General features: G+C 41.5%; 1 protein-coding gene across 5 annotated transcripts in view; it reads left to right on the top strand.

Moving 5' to 3' along the window:
* The first annotated feature begins 4,540 nt into the window (after positions 1 to 4,540).
* LOC126190053 (E3 ubiquitin-protein ligase Bre1) overlaps positions 4,541 to 18,692 on the top strand; it is a 262,588-nt gene continuing 248,436 nt past the window's right edge. For all 5 annotated transcript variants that reach the window (XM_049930989.1, XM_049930991.1, XM_049930992.1 and 2 more), the window contains exon 1: positions 4,541 to 4,790. The gene's annotated coding sequence lies outside the window, so the exon portion shown is untranslated. The remainder of the gene's footprint in view (positions 4,791 to 18,692) is intronic.

The following is an 18,692-nucleotide window of genomic DNA, read 5'->3' on the forward strand; positions in this document are numbered from 1 at the left end:
AATTGAACAGTGTATGAAGATTAATGTAAAATATGTATGTGTTCTTCAAATATTCTAAGCTCAAAAGTTTGAGGCGAATTTTTTGAAAGGAGTGGGAGATGTTGCTCTCCAGAATAATATCCCAGGCGAATACTAAAAATTTAGTGAAGTTCTTCACTGGCGACATCAGTAGCCAAGCCAACTGAGTCAACGACTGTCAGACTGGCAGCTAGGGGGGAAATGCAGAGAAAGTCAATGTGAAAGCAGAAGCGATTGTGATATGTGAGACTGGCTGAGCACCAGAGTCGACAACTGAAAGACAATGACATCATGGCAACAAACAGATATCGTCATACTGGTAACAGAACAGAGTTCCACAAGAAGGTCCAGATCCAATTAAGCAGTAACTTTTCAGCCACTGAAACAGCGGAAAGAGCGTTTTAAGGACAAAGTTACGAAAGTCTGAAGGCACCAAGATAGCTGACAAGCGAAAAACTAACAAACAAGATGCTATCACTACCTCCACTGCAGCAAAGTGCATTAGATACTAAACATTTCTTAATCAGTGATCTCAGTTGCGACTGTCTTGTGAAGGATAGAAGCTATGTCAGTCTATCCTCTGTGCACCTAATCATCTACGATCATCTCTGGAGCTGCAAGACTCACTGAAGAGACTCTGCCACTGCACGCTGTAGTGCCACCATCTTGGACATCACTGTTGGGATGCAGGGACTGTCATCAATTTGCTGGACTACTGGAGGCTTCACCAGTGGTGCCAGGAAGCAGTTAGCCACCTGCACTGTTAGGGGGAGCCATTATTGCTGCTCGTCCTATTTCTGGAGCAAACAATGATGCTGCTGGCCTCTGTCTCGTAACTGGAGTCTGTGGGTCGATTTCTAAATAGAACTGTGTGCTTCAGGCTGGACTGGAGGCGAATATCCTGGGTGCACGTCTGTGATGTCAATTAGAGTGATTCAGGTATCAGCTTACAGAGCTACTGTCCATTGTTATCCAGCAAGGGCTGCATCGGCTGTGACTCTGTAGAGAGGGCACCAACTGACTGTATCGTAACGACTGTCACACTGTCTGTCCACTACACAACAGTACTCCATGGCAGACGAGTGCCTACTATGCCTTCTATTGCACGTGAGGTTTGCACATCACTGGCCTGACAACTGCTAGTGCCCTGGGAAAACAATTCTGTATTTCTGAACCATAAAGATCTCACTGTGAATAATGTAATCTTGGTGTTCTCTAGCGTAAACAGATCCTCATCACTGCACCACACTCAGCACCATCCTGATAACTGTAGGGGTCTTGGACCAGATGCCTATATTTCTCTGTCAGTTGTTTCTTCAGCTTTTATATTATTTTTTCTAAATCATTTTTACTTCATCTTATACCACTGATATTTGAAGACCTTTTTGGTTATCTTCAGCAATACATTCGAAATAAATATCCCAAAATTATCAGTCTTCTTTTTCTCATCACTACCGCTATGGTTCCTATGTTTCTACAAAATTTCATCATTAGCACATATTATCCAACCTGCCATAGTTTTCATGGGCCTAATATTTTTTCTACTATTTTTAATATATCTAAATTACAGTTTACTGCTATACATTCACATTCATGTAGGTATTTTGTCTTCAGAATATTGTAACGTCTTATTTTTCCATTTTAGACAGGCACTTTTTGTTGTAAAAGGCTTCATTTTCGCCATATGTTCTTCCTGTTTTTTTGTATTTTTTTCTCTGTAGTAGCTTTTTCCAAGGCATTTTCTTCGATTATCTCGTCAAGATATTTAAATTTCCAATGTTTTCAAATTGGCCATTATCAGTTTTCAGAAATTTTTTGGTGGATTTTCAATCTTTGTAAAAAAAATTGCAGAAATCTGCTGAAGCTCTTAAGGTAGTCCTAAACGCTATTTATTCTGGAAGATTAATTTGTGTTATAGTAGATGTGACATTTTCAGAAAATGTAGCAAAATCATCTGCAAATGAAGATCTCCATTCCAGTAATTTTATTTTAATATTTTTGCTTCCTCATCCCAACCTTATTTTTGATGTCTCATATTCATTCAGGTTTCCATTCCAAATTTTCACTGATTTTTCAAGAACACAATTAAAAAGGGTTGGGAATATGTCATCACCCTGTCATACATTTGTGTTTATTACAAAGGGCTAAGATATTTCTCCTCTACATTTCATTTTAGACAGTGTGTCCATGATTCACAAATTGGACTTGCTAATTTAGACTTTACACCAAGGTCTTGGTTTATTTTACTTATAGAATTTGTGTCAATAAAATCAAAGGCCTTTCTGAAATGAGCAGACATTACTACAATTATTATTATCACTATAAATGTAATATGTGATCATGGGGAATCATGTGTATATATAAATGTTTTTAATGTTTCAGCCTACATTTATTGCACTGAAGATAGCAGCGGTGCAATAAGCATCATTGCAACCCAATGCTGGACCCTTTACTACTTGAGATGTATTTTATCTAAGAAGCATCATTATCCTGCTGATACCTTAGAGGAACTCAAGTATTTCTTAGAAATTCTAGTCCTTAGTCGGTATAGTCAAGTGACAAGAAAGAAAATGTACTGGAAGAGCATCAGTAACATACATAATAAGTTGGTCTATAATGCAATGAGAAGGAATATATTTGAAACTGTCTTTGTTTCATTCATTTTTTAAATAATGATAACTTTGATGCAAACAATAGAGATAAATTGTGGAAAATCGCCCTCTTATTGCTCATTGAGAGACACAATTTTCCAAATATTTTGAGCCTGAACAGAATTCAGCTTCTGAAGAAGAAAGAAGCATAGGTGAAAAGGGTATTATTCATTCTAGCATACAAAAAGGAAACAGTCTGTGTCTGTGTTAAGGATGTGACAACTCTGTTGCTACTGCAGCATCAAATACAACTGGTGTGGATCCAGTACCACTGAATAATGTTGAAAGATATTGCCTGTGGTCAAGAAAACGCACTGAAGTCCAACAGCCATCCATCCTGACAGAATACAACAAGCACATGGGTGGAACTGATTAAATTGTTCAAAACATGAATCTTTACAGGATAAATATACATAACAGAAAATGGTACTGGGCTCTTTGCAGTTGGTTACTGTGTCTCGTTGTGCACAGTGTTGGGATACAGTGCCAGAAAAATGGAAATACAATTTCTCATGTAAATTTTTAAAAAAATTGTGCAGGTGTACTTAAGGAGGTATTCAACACCACTGAAGGGACCTGGACGAACCTCACACTCCAGTACTATACAAGATACAACTTCATGGAATGACCACTTGATTGTGAAAATACTAGAAGACTAAATGTTGGAATAAAATGTAAAGACTCAGCATGTACACAGTGCAAGAAATGTAATGTGGGACTGTGTTTGAATGGTCTGCTATTTATCATACCAAATAAAGTGTTGTTTTTGTTTCTAATTTGCAACATGTACTCGTGTTTAATCTATTACCTTCAGTAAAAAGAAGTGTACCCTTTTCACATTAATGTCTGTTTTGCTCTCAACGGTGCATAGCATTACATATATGGTACAGGATATTATTTTAAAACTACAAAGGTTACATTTTCTTTTTCGTTTTTACACTAATAAATGCAAGAAAATAACAAGAAGTTCAGGCACTAGTGGTTTAATTTCATTTTCAGTGTATATCACTTATATTGTAGGTGTTGAAGTTTCATGGCGGCTTCATATTTTACATATGGTTGAATGATTGAATGATTTATATGTCATTTATGTACAAACGCAATGAGATAACTAACTCATTATGAAATTCAGGGTGTTAGAGCTATAGTCATTGAAATAGGTAGGTTAACTTTTAAAAATATAAAAACCACAAAACCTAAATGTTGTTTCTTCCTGAAATTTTACTTCATTCCAATTTTTATTTTCCCGCAAGACTTGTGGAAAATTAACGGTTTTTAATAAACGAAAACTAATTTAAGTCCACTCCACATAACTGCCATATAAAAAAAATGTGTTGCATGACATTAAGATTTCACTTGGTAATGAAAATACAAACATAATTGTTGAATCAATTTAATTATAAGTATACCATTACAAATACTAGTACGTTGTCAACATGTCTTTTGTAACGCCATTATAGCATGTACATTTAATTGATGAAAAGTATATCTTCATAGTTACAATTATTCTTCCCTATTTGTTTACACAGTTCTGTAATTCTGAATATAATTATACTGTAAAACACAATCGAATGTAAGGCTTTTGCTACTTACCGTGTTCGTTAAGTGTGTCCTGTTATCACAAAATTATTTACGCTGCTGGTTCTCATGGTAAAAGCTTTGTTTATATGGAACCGCAGTGGAAGAATCAATATATTTACACTTATTTATCACAATAAAATTGATATATTATTCAGCATTATACTGAAATGTTGTGTAAATAAATACTAACAAAAATAGCAACATGAATATGGTTGACAAACATTGCTGCCTCTGACATTTGGCTATACTCTCAGCATTGGGATGCGTAGAAATATCTGTGTAAGGGATGTTGTTTGAGCGGGTTGGTGTTGACTGTAGTAAATGGCAATAGGGATCTTTGAAAATATGTGGGGATGAATTGTTTATATCGGTTTTTTCATTTAAGTTTGTATGATTTTGTTGCATGTTGCGCATTAAAGCGTAGAGACAATGGCTATTCCACTGTATTTAGTGGAATGCTTGCTCTCATTTATGGTTTCTATTGCTCCCGATCATTTTTTACCGCCATTTAGTACTTATTGATCATTCGTTTGTGTCAAGGTAATTGTATTACTATTTTATGCTACAATAAATTTAGTATTTGTAGTGTTAAGCGTACATCTGGCTTACAGTTACATGAATTAGTTCCGTGTGAAGTACCTGTACATTGTGCGGCAACATTGGCGCATATTTTAAGTACTTGTAACATTTTTGTTATGTGTGTGGAAAATAATCGGACGCAGAGTTTCACAAAATAGTTGCGTGAAGATGTTCTACAAACTGGGCGATCTAAGGCTGTGCTCTCCCAATGATGCGTACTCGTATTTTCTAAGAAAGTACATTCCTCACTGTCACACGTGATACTTTGCTCCGTTCGCACATTCCGCAGGAAATTGGAAACATCAACGTTTTACTGCTCTAAAACTGTTCTGTCCTTGTAGGCGGGAAAGAAGTCAGCTGCCCTAGGCATGAGAAAAACTTGTAATTCGCTTCAGTCAGTGTCACCATTTGCTATGCAGAACAACTGTTAGCAGTTGACAAATCCGACTGTGTTGACGCTAATGTTAATCGTAATAGTATCAAAGTCTAGTACGGGGTTACCATTAGATGATGCAGGAAAAGAAGACTGAATCTTGTCTTTAAGAAAGTATCTGAACAGATTTACCAAATGCTTTTGTCAGAAACAGTTCATTAGTTACATGTTGCAAAGAATATGTACAAAGAATTTATTGCGCGAGCGACGTATTTGACACAGAAACTGAGAATAAATTGAGTATTTTTATGTAACACATTGATTGGAGGATTCTGTTTGTGATTGGTTAGCATGTAGGCGTACTCTGGGGTAACTAATGAAACCAACACTTGTGTGTGTGTGTGTGTGTGTGTGTGTGTGTGTGTGTGTGTGTACACACATTGATTTTTCTCAGCTTGGAAACTGTTGCATCCATCTTCAGAGAGCATGAAACAGTCAAATGGAAAATAACTCTGTTGTATGGTTTGGCATTTTAACACATTAAGGCTGAAGGTTGCGGGGAGGGGGGGGGGAGTTTATGTAGTGCCTAAAGGCATGTTGGAATCCCTTATGACAGTTACCATGTGAACTGTTGAAGTACATCAGGTAATCTCTTTTGGATTTAGACTGTAGAGCATATGGCTTTATTGTGGCAGTTCTGAATCTGTTAAAATGCAGTGGGAAGCGATATTGTCATATTTTTCAAGATATCAGAGTTCTTCTAAGATCACACAAGTAGGAAGTACTAAAAGTTTGTGAGAAAAGGTAGTATAGTCACTACCATTGGTCATTTAGAGCATTACATATATATTGGAAGGTTACAAGCTACAAAATTCATATATGTTGATTATTACATGAAAAATTTATTGCTTAATTTTTTAAAAAATTGCAGCCTTGGGTTAAGAAGAGCAGTTTTTTTTTTGTTGAATTTGGTAAAATGTTGGCTACTAAATAATTACATGACATCCCAATTTATTTACTTGTGCCATCCTTACATTAGTCAAATAAAGGAATCAAGAGCATTAAATGAAGGTACTTTTAGCTTCACTTACACACTTTTAAAAATGTAATTATAGATTTGTTTGGATCCCAGGGGAGTGTCATAGAAACACTGAAAATCTGAACTTGCAGACACTTGAAGGGAGGTGCAAGTATCTCACAAATTTCTGCTTATGAAGCTTTAGTAATTAGTCTTGAATGAGGAACCTAGGAATATAGTCTATTATGTATCACATCCATTAGACCAATTATAGTGCACGCGAAAGCATTCATGCAGTAATTCTTCCCGTGCTTCACTCACAATTGGAATGGAGAAAAACCAAATATTTGGTGCAATGGGAAACATCTTTTCCATGTATTTCACAATGTTTTACATTGTATGGGTGCAGATAGAATCAAGTAGTGTGTAGCACTGGATGACCCCAGTACCTCCCTCTCTGAAATAAAGGCCTAGGTTAGGTTGGAAGGTGAGAGTTGGCGAAGCCGACGAAAGTGAAAACCAAATAAAGATTGTGGTAACAAATTGATTGGTTGCAAAGCCTAAAAGTACATTTACGCCACATTGAAAAATATGAGGCGGGGGGGGGGGGGGGTCCTATAACTAACTTTTACCAGTGGTAATTTGATTGTAAGTTGGGGAAACCAACAAATGTGAATGTCAAATAAAGGTTGTGGTTACAGATTGACCTGTAGTGTAGCGTAATGTTTATGTCTGCGCTACATTTAATGCTCTTTCTATCTTAACAGTTAATACTACTAAGTATATTCGTAAGACGTATGTTAAATAATGGACAAGTGTCTGGCAATAATTTTAATGCTTGTTATCTACATAAGTCATTAATAAACTAAGGAAAATGCAAGATGGGTCCACTAAACAACTTTTGCCAACACCATACAGTTATAAAAATTTCCAAAGGGCTCTGCTGATTAATATTCAATTAAACTTGACCTTAAATGCCACTGTCAAAAGTCAGTCTAGTGATGTGAAAACTATCTAAATTAACATCATTACATCAGTATTTTGTTGATGATTTTTACAAGTTTCCTGTCTTAGCATTGCAGCACTGCCTCCACCCCCCCCCCCCCTTTGGATTTCTTCTTCCATGTGTGTATTAAATGAGGTAGAACTAACTATAAGCTTTGCAGAGTTACAGGTATTGATCAGAAGTGGTATGATACTACTGTGGATAAAAATCAGACTTCAATTCCAAGTATTTGGAGTGAATGCCATTGAGATTACAGATTTTTTTCCTCTCACTTGCTTTGATTTTAACCCCTGTTATGCAAAAATATCTTTCCTAAACCATTTTTGCGACATTAATTTTTGTGTTACACTTATGGCCATTATTCAAATGTAAGACTGTAATTCCCCCCTCTGTTCAGCACTGAGCTCTGTTGGGGACACTTTCAAAGAGGTGTCTGAATATCTGTGGAGGAATGACAATGAATTCTTCCTTAGATGAAACCAGGGAAGGTAGTGATTTTGGATGTTGGGGCCAGAAGCTCTGGGCTGAGCTCTAACTAGTCTCATAGGTATTCCAATTGGTCCAAGTCGGGATTCAGGGCAGGCCAGTCCATTTCAGGAATGTTATTCCTTACACGACATTGCCTCACAGATGGCACTTCGTGACAGGGTGCATTGTTATGCTGATACAGTTGATCATCTCTGAACTGTTGCTCTACCATGCCTGGTACACAATGCTGGTAAAATGTGTTTATGCGATTATACATTTAACTTAGTGTTTTACTAAATGCAATAAGAGGACCACATCCTAACCATGAAGAACACTCCCATACCGTAACACCACCTCCTCCATACTTCGCTGTTGGCACTACACATGATGGAAGTTAACAGACTACAGGCATAAACTAAACTCAAACCCACCCATCAGATGCCTATGGTGTACAATATGATTATTCACTCTATATCACTTGTTTTGTCTTCCATTGCCCAATAGTGTTGCTCTTTACATCACCTTAAGTGTCACTTAGCATTGACTACAGAGATGTGTGGCTTATGAGGTGCTCAGCCATTGTACCCCTTTCTTTTTAACTTCCTGTGCTTAGGGAACTCACTAGCAATTCCTTCCACAAATTTTATGCAATTTCTTACAATGCCCACTGCTGTTCTCAACACCCCCCAACCATCTGTACATGAGAACTGCCTGGTCTTGAGAATGAACTTTCCACCGTGCAGCTGAGTGTGCTCCAATGTGAAACTTCCTGGTAGATTAAAACTTTGCGCCGTACAAAGACTCTAACCTGAGTGAAAGGTAAAAGTCCAGAGCTTGTCTTGGTCCAGCGCACAGTTTTAATCTGCCAGAAAGTTTTGTTGCCTGATCTTGGTTTAGCTGTAGTCATTCCTCCACATTTCCACTTCACAATTACATCACCAACAGTCAACTTGGGCAGCTTTAGAAGGGTATAAATCTCCCTGATGGGTTTGTCACTCAGGTAACATCCAATCTCTAATCAACATTGAAGTTGCTGAGCTCTCCTGTGTAACTCATTCTGCTACACTCCTGGAAATTGAAATAAGAACACCGTGAATTCATTGTCCCAGGAAGGGGAAACTTTATTGACACATTCCTGGGGTCAGATACATCACATGATCACACTGACAGAACCACAGGCACATAGACACAGGCAACAGAGCATGCACAATGTCGGCACTAGTACAGTGTATATCCACCTTTCGCAGCAATGCAGGCTGCTATTCTCCCATGGAGACGATCGTAGAGATGCTGGATGTAGTCCTGTGGAATGGCTTGCCATGCCATTTCCACCTGGCGCCTCAGTTGGACCAGTGTTCATGCTGGACGTGCAGACCACGTGAGACGACGCTTCATCCAGTCCCAAACATGCTCAATGTGGGACAGATCCAGAGGTCTTGCTGGCCAGGGTGGTTGACTTACACCTTCTAGAGCACGTTGGGTGGCACGGGATACATGCGGACGTGCATTGTCCTGTTGGAACAGCAAGTTCCCTTGCCGGTCTAGGAATGGTAGAACGATGGGTTCGATGACGGTTTGGATGTACCGTGCACTATTCAGTGTCCCCTCGACGATCACCAGTGGTGTACGGCCAGTGTAGGAGATCGCTCCCCACACCATGATGCCGGGTGTTGGCCCTGTGTGCCTCGGTCGTATGCAGTCCTGATTGTGGCGCTCACCTGCACGGCGCCAAACACGCATACGACCATCATTGGCACCAAGGCAGAAGCGACTCTCATCGCTGAAGACGACACGTCTCCATTCGTCCCTCCATTCACGCCTGTCGCGACACCACTGGAGGCGGGCTGCACGATGTTGGGGCGTGAGCGGAAGACGGCCTAACGTTGTGCGGGACCGTAGCCCAGCTTCATGGAGACGGTTGCGAATGGTCCTCGCCGATACCCCAGGAGCAACAGTGTCCCTAATTTGCTGGGAAGTGGCGGTGCGGTCCCCTATGGCACTGCGTAGGATCCTACGGTCTTGGCGTGCATCCGTGCGTCGCTGCGGTCCGGTCCCAGGTCGACGGGCACGTGCACCTTCCGCCGACCACTGGCGACAACATCGATGTACTGTGGAGACCTCACGCCCCACGTGTTGAGCAATTCGGCGGTACGTCCACCCGGCCTCCCGCATGCCCACTATACGCCCTCGCTCAAAGTCCGTCAACTGCACATACGGTTCACGTCCACGCTGTCGCAGCATGCTACCAGTGTTAAAGACTGCGATGGAGCTCCGTATGCCACAGCAAACTGGCTGACACTGACGGCGGCGGTGCACAAATGCTGCACAGCTAGCGCCATTCGACGGCCAACACCGCGGTTCCTGGTGTGTCCGTTGTGCCGTGCGTGTGATCATTGCTTGTACAGCCCTCTCGCAGTGTCCGGAGCAAGTATGGTGGGTCTGACACACCGGTGTCAATGTGTTCTTTTTTCCATTTCTAGGAGTGTATTACTGCTCCACTGATGACACAATACTCGTGGACTCATTTTATAGTCCAGATATGCCATGCATGACATTCAGTGGTCTATTTCTCATTACATATTGGTGGCTAGATATTTTTTCATCAGATGGTGTATTGGTCATTTTGGAGGCTCACATCTCCACCACATTAAGGAATCATTGGTTTATTAGCATGGGACCACATTGTTTGCTAATGTCAAACTTTGTATGGCTAAATTGCTGCCACTTGCTGATAAGTATACACACAGTGTGTACTATATAATGTACACGTGGCTAATACATACAAATTATAAAAGTGAGTGTATGAGTGACCCGCATGTACTCCTAAACAACATGATCGATTTCAACCAAACTTCATACATCTATCACTTACTGCCTGGACAGCACCCCTGTGGGGGGTGAGAACCAGGTACTTCTTAAGGGGGTTGGGGTGGGGACAGAAAAATATTGCACCTCACAACACAGAAATATCCAGACTACATTCATCCTGTATTTCAGAATGAGAGCATTTAGTGACTTGCAGCCAATTTGACACATAATTTCAAACCTGTAAGAGACTTTTTCTTGATGACAGCCCCAGCAAAATGATGAAAGGGTGAGACTTCACCCCTCACTGCAGTTTCACTGTTCATGTAGTAAAATTGGTGCATCATGTTTGACCTTTCAGTTTATTACTTCTTTACTGCTAACACTATTTGCTACATGTTTTGCAGGCAGTAACACGTGTACAACTGCATGTGCTTATGAAATTATATTGTTGTACTTCAAATAGTTCAGGAGATATGTCATAAACAGTGAGCTGCATGAAAATGAAACAGCAGGGCAAAATTTGCTAAAGATACAGGTGAAATAATTGTACAAATATGTGTATGTATGTTAAATATTTGTGGCACATGTATGCGGGCAAAGCTATGGATAAATAGCTCCTTCTAAACCCCTGGATCATTTCAATCATACTAGCTGGAAAGAAATAGAATGGGCGTAAGAACCAACAACCTCCTGTTGAGGTGCAGGTGATAATATAGAGAGAGAACTGGGGAGGGGGAGATAGACAGACTGAGAGGGGAAAGGGGGAGATGGACACAGATATCGGGGTGGGGGTGGGGGAATGAACAGGGTGTGGGAGGGCAGGGAGAAATTAGTATTAGAGGGAGTGAAGAGGAGGTGGGCAGAGAGAGGGGAAAGGATGAGATGAACTAATACAAGACTGGAATAAATACACACTCAGTGGAATAAATATAAACCTATGCACCAGCAGGTACCCAGCTAGTATTCCATAAACAGTAGGTTATATTTAGCATGCAGTCGTATGTGGAGGAGTTGTTTGGTTAACTTTCCTAATCTGCAAAGATATGGAAGCAGCCATGCATTTTTGTAAAATGAAATGAGCCTTTTCTTAATTGTACTCTGTGAGCTCTCGGACGTGTAGTGATATAGCATATATGATTATTTATAGCATAACTGTTCATAAAAATAGCAGATGACAGTCTCGTTTGAGAAACATGGCACTACATTAGGCACATTTGGGTCAAGTGTGATAGTGCATCTGTCCACCCTGCAGAGTTTTCCATTGTTTGATGTGCAGTGTAGTCTGATGTCCAGGTTAATTATTGTAATACTTGCTCTGTATTTAATGCACATACATTGTGCTCACAAGAAGAAAAACAAATTCTGAGAGGGGGGGCAGTAGAGACAGCAAACTCGACCCACTGACTCCAGGTACATGAGTTGCCAAGAGGTGGTGGGGGGGCGGGGGATAAGGCATGCTAATGTCTCAGTGTTGGCAACACACGTGCATTCACATGCAGTTTGTCCTCCAAGCAGCACTGACAGTGCCATCTGTTAGCCGCCACCATAACAGATGTCAACTGCCACATATCGTGCATCTACAGAAGTAAAAATTGAGACAGGTGTAATAAAAGTTTACAGGAATTGTGAAACTGAAATTAATAGTTTCAAGTTGATTGATGGTGCTTGTTACTACTAATTGCATATGTGTTCTGATGAACAGCTTGAAATTCAAAAGAATCAGTAGTATAACTTACATTGCAGGAATGAATAAAATGTTGGACATTTATTCATGTAACGCTGCATTATTTGTACACCTAAATGACACCGTATCAGCCTTGTTCATTCTTCATCTGCACGTGATTCATTATTGTTGGTACTTTCGGATTCAGCATTATTAATAATGATTTCATCTATAGCATTTGTGACAACAGGCATGCCTCCAGTAATCTTCTTCCAGTTGTTGGGCCTTCTTGCAGTACCCTCCAGTCATCAGCAGTGACTGACAGAAGGGATTCACTTGCGGTCTTGATCACACTGTTTATGGACATTTCCCCTGAAATATTACACTCTCTAAACAACTGTTTTACTTTTTCAGATGCTCATCCTTTTACATTCAAATCACAATTGTGGGCTGGCAAGTGGACGATTGGGTGGCCTTTTTTTTACCACATAGGTCATTTAGCAGGTCTATGTTCTTGAATTAAAGTGAACAGAGCCTACTTCTTCCTGTTCTCATTACAGGTAACACATCTCATTTGCAGGCATTTCAACATCCCCACTTTGGTATCACAGTGAGTGAGTGGGAGCTTTGTTCATCTGTTATGCGATGGAACATTACCTATCAAGGTGATTGACTTTGGAGGAAGATTTGGGAAAACCATATTTACAAACCACCTTTCAACATTTCAGCATTCAGGTGACCATGGTAATCACCTTTTGTGGATTTAGCATGGAATTGTAATTGGGCCTCCTCGAGAAAGCACTTCCTCGATTCAACACTTTCAGTAATACACTCCTGGAAATGGAAAAAAGAACACATTGACACTGGTGTGTCAGACCCACCATACTTGCTCCGGACACTGCGAGAGGGCTGTACAAGCAATGATCACACACACGGCACAGCGGACACACCAGGAACCGCGGTGTTGGCCGTCGAATGGCGCTAGCTGCACAGCATTTGTGCACCGCCGCCGTCAGTGTCAGCCAGTTTGCCGTGGCATACGGAGCTCCATCGCAGTCTTTAACACTGGTAGCATGCCGCGACAGCGTGGACGTGAACCGTATGTGCAGTTGACGGACTTTGAGCGAGGGCGTATAGTGGGCATGCGAGAGGCCGGGTGGACATACCGCCGAATTGCTCAACACGTGGGGCATGAGGTCTCCACAGTACATCGATGTTGTCGCCAGTGGTCGGCGGAAGGTGCACGTGCCCGTCGACCTGGGACCGGACCGCAGCGACGCACGGATGCACGCCAAGACCGTAGGATCCTACGCAGTGCCGTAGGGGACCGCACCGCCACTTCCCAGCAAATTAGGGACACTGTTGCTCCTGGGGTATCGGCGAGGACCATTCGCAACCGTCTCCATGAAGCTGGGCTACGGTCCCGCACAACGTTAGGCCGTCTTCCGCTCACGCCCCAACATCGTGCAGCCCGCCTCCAGTGGTGTCGCGACAGGCGTGAATGGAGGGACGAATGGAGACGTGTCGTCTTCAGCGATGAGAGTCGCTTCTGCCTTGGTGCCAATGATGGTCGTATGCGTGTTTGGCGCCGTGCAGGTGAGCGCCACAATCAGGACTGCATACGACCGAGGCACACAGGGCCAACACCCGGCATCATGGTGTGGGGAGCGATCTCCTACACTGGCCGTACACCACTGGTGATCGTCGAGGGGACACTGAATAGTGCACGGTACATCCAAACCGTCATCGAACCCATCGTTCTACCATTCCTAGACCGGCAAGGGAACTTGCTGTTCCAACAGGACAATGCACGTCCGCATGTATCCCGTGCCACCCAACGTGCTCTAGAAGGTGTAAGTCAACCACCCTGGCCAGCAAGATCTCTGGATCTGTCCCACATTGAGCATGTTTGGGACTGGATGAAGCGTCGTCTCACGTGGTCTGCACGTCCAGCATGAACACTGGTCCAACTGAGGCGCCAGGTGGAAATGGCATGGCAAGCCATTCCACAGGACTACATCCAGCATCTCTACGATCGTCTCCATGGGAGAATAGCAGCCTGCATTGCTGCGAAAGGTGGATATACACTGTACTAGTGCCGACATTGTGCATGCTCTGTTGCCTGTGTCTATGTGCCTGTGGTTCTGTCAGTGTGATCATGTGATGTATCTGACCCCAGGAATGTGTCAATAAAGTTTCCCCTTCCTGGGACAATGAATTCACGGTGTTCTTATTTCAATTTCCAGGAGTGTATGTACGTAGAGAAGTTCCCCCATCCCAAAATGTTGACATCATCTTCCATCTGTGAACATTTACCAACTGTCATATTACTGTCTGTCCAAGTTTAAACCAGAAAGAATATTTTTGTGACTGCTTTCCTAATATGTCTCATTTCTACAATGAAACACAACTGCCAGTCAGTAATGCCCTACCAGTAAAGACCTCATATTTTGCACTTTTTCCCTGGTGAATGCCATGGATAACAAAATTTTACACAGCAAATTTATATCCCAAATCGAGCCTTTTTTTCCCTTGAGCATTGGTCTATGTTTCCGCAGAGTGGGAGAAATCTTCTGCACCAAGTAGATTGTTTGTCACATGACAACCCTGTTGGAGCTATCCAAATGGATTTTACCAGCAGATCTTGGCTGAAGTGAAAGATTTTTTTTTTTTTGTTTTGAAGTTGGAAAATAGGAGTGCACTCTATGCAGAATGTGTCATTGCAAGTAATGAGAGATTGCCAGGGGAAGGATGTACTTTTTGAAACTACTTAAACAGTAGTAGGTATGGTCTCAAGTACCACACTGTGCAGCCACAATTTATTGAATAAAAATAATGACAGTCATTTCTGTTGTGTAAAAAAAATTGACATGTGACAGATCTCGTGCTAACTACATGCGGCATAACAGCCAAGTATCTTGACCAACATGCTGCATGTATGTTAAAAAAAAAAAAAAAAAAAAAAACCTGAAAAACCTGCATTGTTATTGCAGCTTAGCAGTCTACTGCATGACAAGAAATTCTTTTACACATGCAAATAAAATTACCACTTTAAAATAATTCGGACAAACAGGAAGGCAGTTTCAAAGCACTGAAAAACTTGAATTGAGAATTATATCATTTTGGCCAGGGTTTGTAGTGATTATTTTTCTTGCTCCACTTTGTAAAGTAATACACCTTGCATTTCTACACAGAGTAGATTAGCATAATGGAATTTGTTCAAGATGATAACCATTGACATCCCCATCTGGCCATCCAGATTTAGGTTTTTCGTGAGTTTCTTAAATATCTTCCAGCAAATGCCGGTATGGTTTCTTTGAAAAGGGCACGGCCGATTCCCTTTCCTGTCCTCTTGTAATCCGAACTTGTGCTCTGTCTTTAATGTCTGTTCTGTCTGCAGGTCATTAAACTCTAATTTTCGTTCCTTCTGAGGAGTAACACCTGTCATGGACCAGGAATCACTTTGTTGCTCATCAGTGTCTTAGCTTACTACGCAGAATGGCTGCATACATGCAAGGTTCTGTATTAGATCACTGTGACTGACAGCAGCTGGACACAAAAATCAGCAAACCCAATCAACCGACTTCAACTGGCTTGTACTGATTAAGAACTAGGAAGGCCTTGTTCTCCTCTTTGTGAATAAACTGTAGTAATGACTTTTGGATTCTGATTTATAGTTGGTTCAGCTGTTCCTAAGTTCATACAGAATCTGTGACCTCTTGAATCAAAATTCCTATAGTCCTTACTTAAAATCCAGTTCTTGAAATTGTGTAAGTGGCTTTCTCAGGATAGTTTCTGTCTGTCTTCAAGTGTTTGCCATTTCAGTTCCTTCAGTATCTGTGCTGTTCTCACGGGTCAGACAAATCTGTGACAATCCATGCTGCCCTTATCTGTATACATTCAGAATCCTCAGTTTATAAATAAATGGGGTAAACAAAAAATTGATACACCAATTGGCAGCAGGAAAAAATAAACAAAGATTTGGAAACATCCAAACTTTTAAAGTCAGTTTCACCGTCTGCTAGAAGGATTGTAAAGGAAGGAAGAAAGATGATGGAAAAGGGCTGGTGAGGTTTAGGAAACGGGGAGAGTTACATGGAAAAGTTGCTTACAACCTGGGTCAGAGGAGACTTACTGGATATAATGAGTAGGAAAACAGATTGTTGGGGATTTCTTTGGATAAGATTTGAAAACCTGAGGACTTGAAAAGTGGACAAGTGTGCTACTAATTTGTTTTTTGGAGGGCTCAGCAATATCACAGTTGGATGTGATGGCCTGTAAGACCTGCTTTTGAACTAGGTTGAAGGCTGAGGTGAAAATGCTGGTGTATTGTTGTAAAGAGTCTGCCTGTAAACAAATATGTTTGCCTTGAATGCCAGGGCTGTATGGCAGGGAACATTTGACATGAAAAGATTGGCAACTGTCAGAATGTAAGTACTGTTTGTTTGTAGATGTAATGTGAAAAGAAGTATTTAAGGATGAGATCAACATCAAGGAAAGTGGCATGGGATTTGGAATAGAACCATGAGAAATTTAATTGGGAGGATGTATTTGAAGATTCCAAAAATTTTGAGAGGTCAACCTCACCATTTCGCAAAAATAGCATCAATGCATGTAAACCAAATTAGGGGCCGAAGGCTTAGGGATCCCAGGACAAGTGATCCATGTATAGGTTGGCATAGGAAGAGCCATCCTGGTTCCTATGACTATGCCCCTGATCTATTTGTATCTGCGTTCCTCATCACAGGTAAAAATAGTTGTTCATGAGTATAAAGCTGATTATTGTTATCAGAAATGACATCATAGGATAATCAGGTGGCGATGATTGAGATAGATTTTCTTGTAGTCATCATTCTTGTAACTCCTAAGAATAATTGTAGTTCACAGGCTCCTGTGGCAGTCTGGATCACTTGGGATGGGTATGTGGTGGCTTGTTGACCATCTTCATGGGGAATTTGCACAGACAGAGATGGCGTCAGTGGTGACAAGCAAGGTGTTTGTTGGGAGTGGGACAGGCAAAGATTTCAGATGATACTGGGAATGGTTGATGTCTTCAATACAGGGTGGCAGTTTTGTGCTATAGGTTGTAATTGCTGACTAACCAGTGCAGGGATATGTTCTGTGTACTTTGAAACTAGCAACTATTAGACTGTCGTGGTGGGTGAGTTTGTGGATCTTAAGGAGAATGTAGAAAGAGGGAGCTGTGGCTTAGTTGGGGTAAGAAGTTCTTGTGAGAAGCCTGAGGTTTTAAGGAGGAACTGTTGGTCACTCTGTACCACAGGGACAGGGTCTTGATGGCAGATGCTGTCTGTAGAAGTATCATAAAGCTGGTACAGACGCTCACTTATATACTCCCGGCAGTCAAGTACCATACCGCTTGATGCCTTGCCTGCCGGGATAGTAATGGTCGACTCACCAGGTTTTAGGGAATGAAGATCCTGTTCTGGAGAGGGCAGGTTAGTCATGTTGTAGTAACCTGAGAGAGGTGGAGAAGCAACTCTAGAGGTTAGGAATTCTTGGAAAGCTTGTAAGGGGTGATTTTGAGGTAATTGTAGTGGATAAAGTTGGGATTGTGGCTAGAACTGTTAAAAGCAGGGTTTAGTGTGAGGTTTGCTGTTGGAAAGGTTTTGGGATTGGGTTGCAAAGTGATCTTACAGGTTGACATTACATGTGAAGGAAAGTAGGTCAGTAACTGAAGCAGCATGATTAAATTCAAATTTAGGGGTAAAGGTGAGACCCTTGGATCATGTGGATAATTCAGGAGAGAAGCAAGCTTACATTAGAGGTTACGAACATTGTTGTGTTGTGGCTGGGTTCTTGTGATTGTGAGAAGTCATTGCTCTGTTAGTCCTATTGGGTCTGGGTCCCACAGACTTGAGCAGCATTGCAGGATGGGTCATACATGTGATCTGTAAGCAATTTCTCTTGTACACTGAATGCTTTTCCCAAGTATTCTAGTAATGAACTGTAGTTTTCCACCTGTGCCTTACCTATGTGTGCGTACCCCTATGAACCATGGACCTTGCCGTTGGTGGGGAGGCTTGCGTGCCTCAGCGATACAGATGGCCGTACCGTAGGTGCAACAACAACGGAGGGGTATCTGATGAGAGGCCAGACAAACTTGTGGTTCCTGAAGAGGGGCAACAGCCGGGATGATTGACTGATCTGGCCTTACAACACTAACCAAAACGGCCTTGATGTGCTTGTACTGTGAACGGCTGAAAGTGAGGGGAAACTACAGTCGTAATTTTTCCTGAGGGCATGCAGCTTTACTGTATGGTTAAATAATGAGGGCGTCCTCTTGGGTAAAATATTCCGGAGGTAAAATAGTCCCCCATTCGGATCTGCGGGCGGGGACTACTCAAGAGGACGTCGTTATCAGGAGAAAGAAAACTGGCGTGGAATGTCAGATCCCTTAATCGGGCAGGTAGGTTAGAAAATCTAAAAAGGGAAATGGATAGGTTGAAGTTAGATATAGTGGGAATTAGTGAAGTTCAGTGGCAGGAGGAACAAGACTTTTGTTCAGG

Source organism: Schistocerca cancellata, chromosome 1, assembly GCF_023864275.1.
Source record: "Schistocerca cancellata isolate TAMUIC-IGC-003103 chromosome 1, iqSchCanc2.1, whole genome shotgun sequence".
Lineage (NCBI taxonomy): Eukaryota > Metazoa > Arthropoda > Insecta > Orthoptera > Acrididae > Schistocerca > Schistocerca cancellata.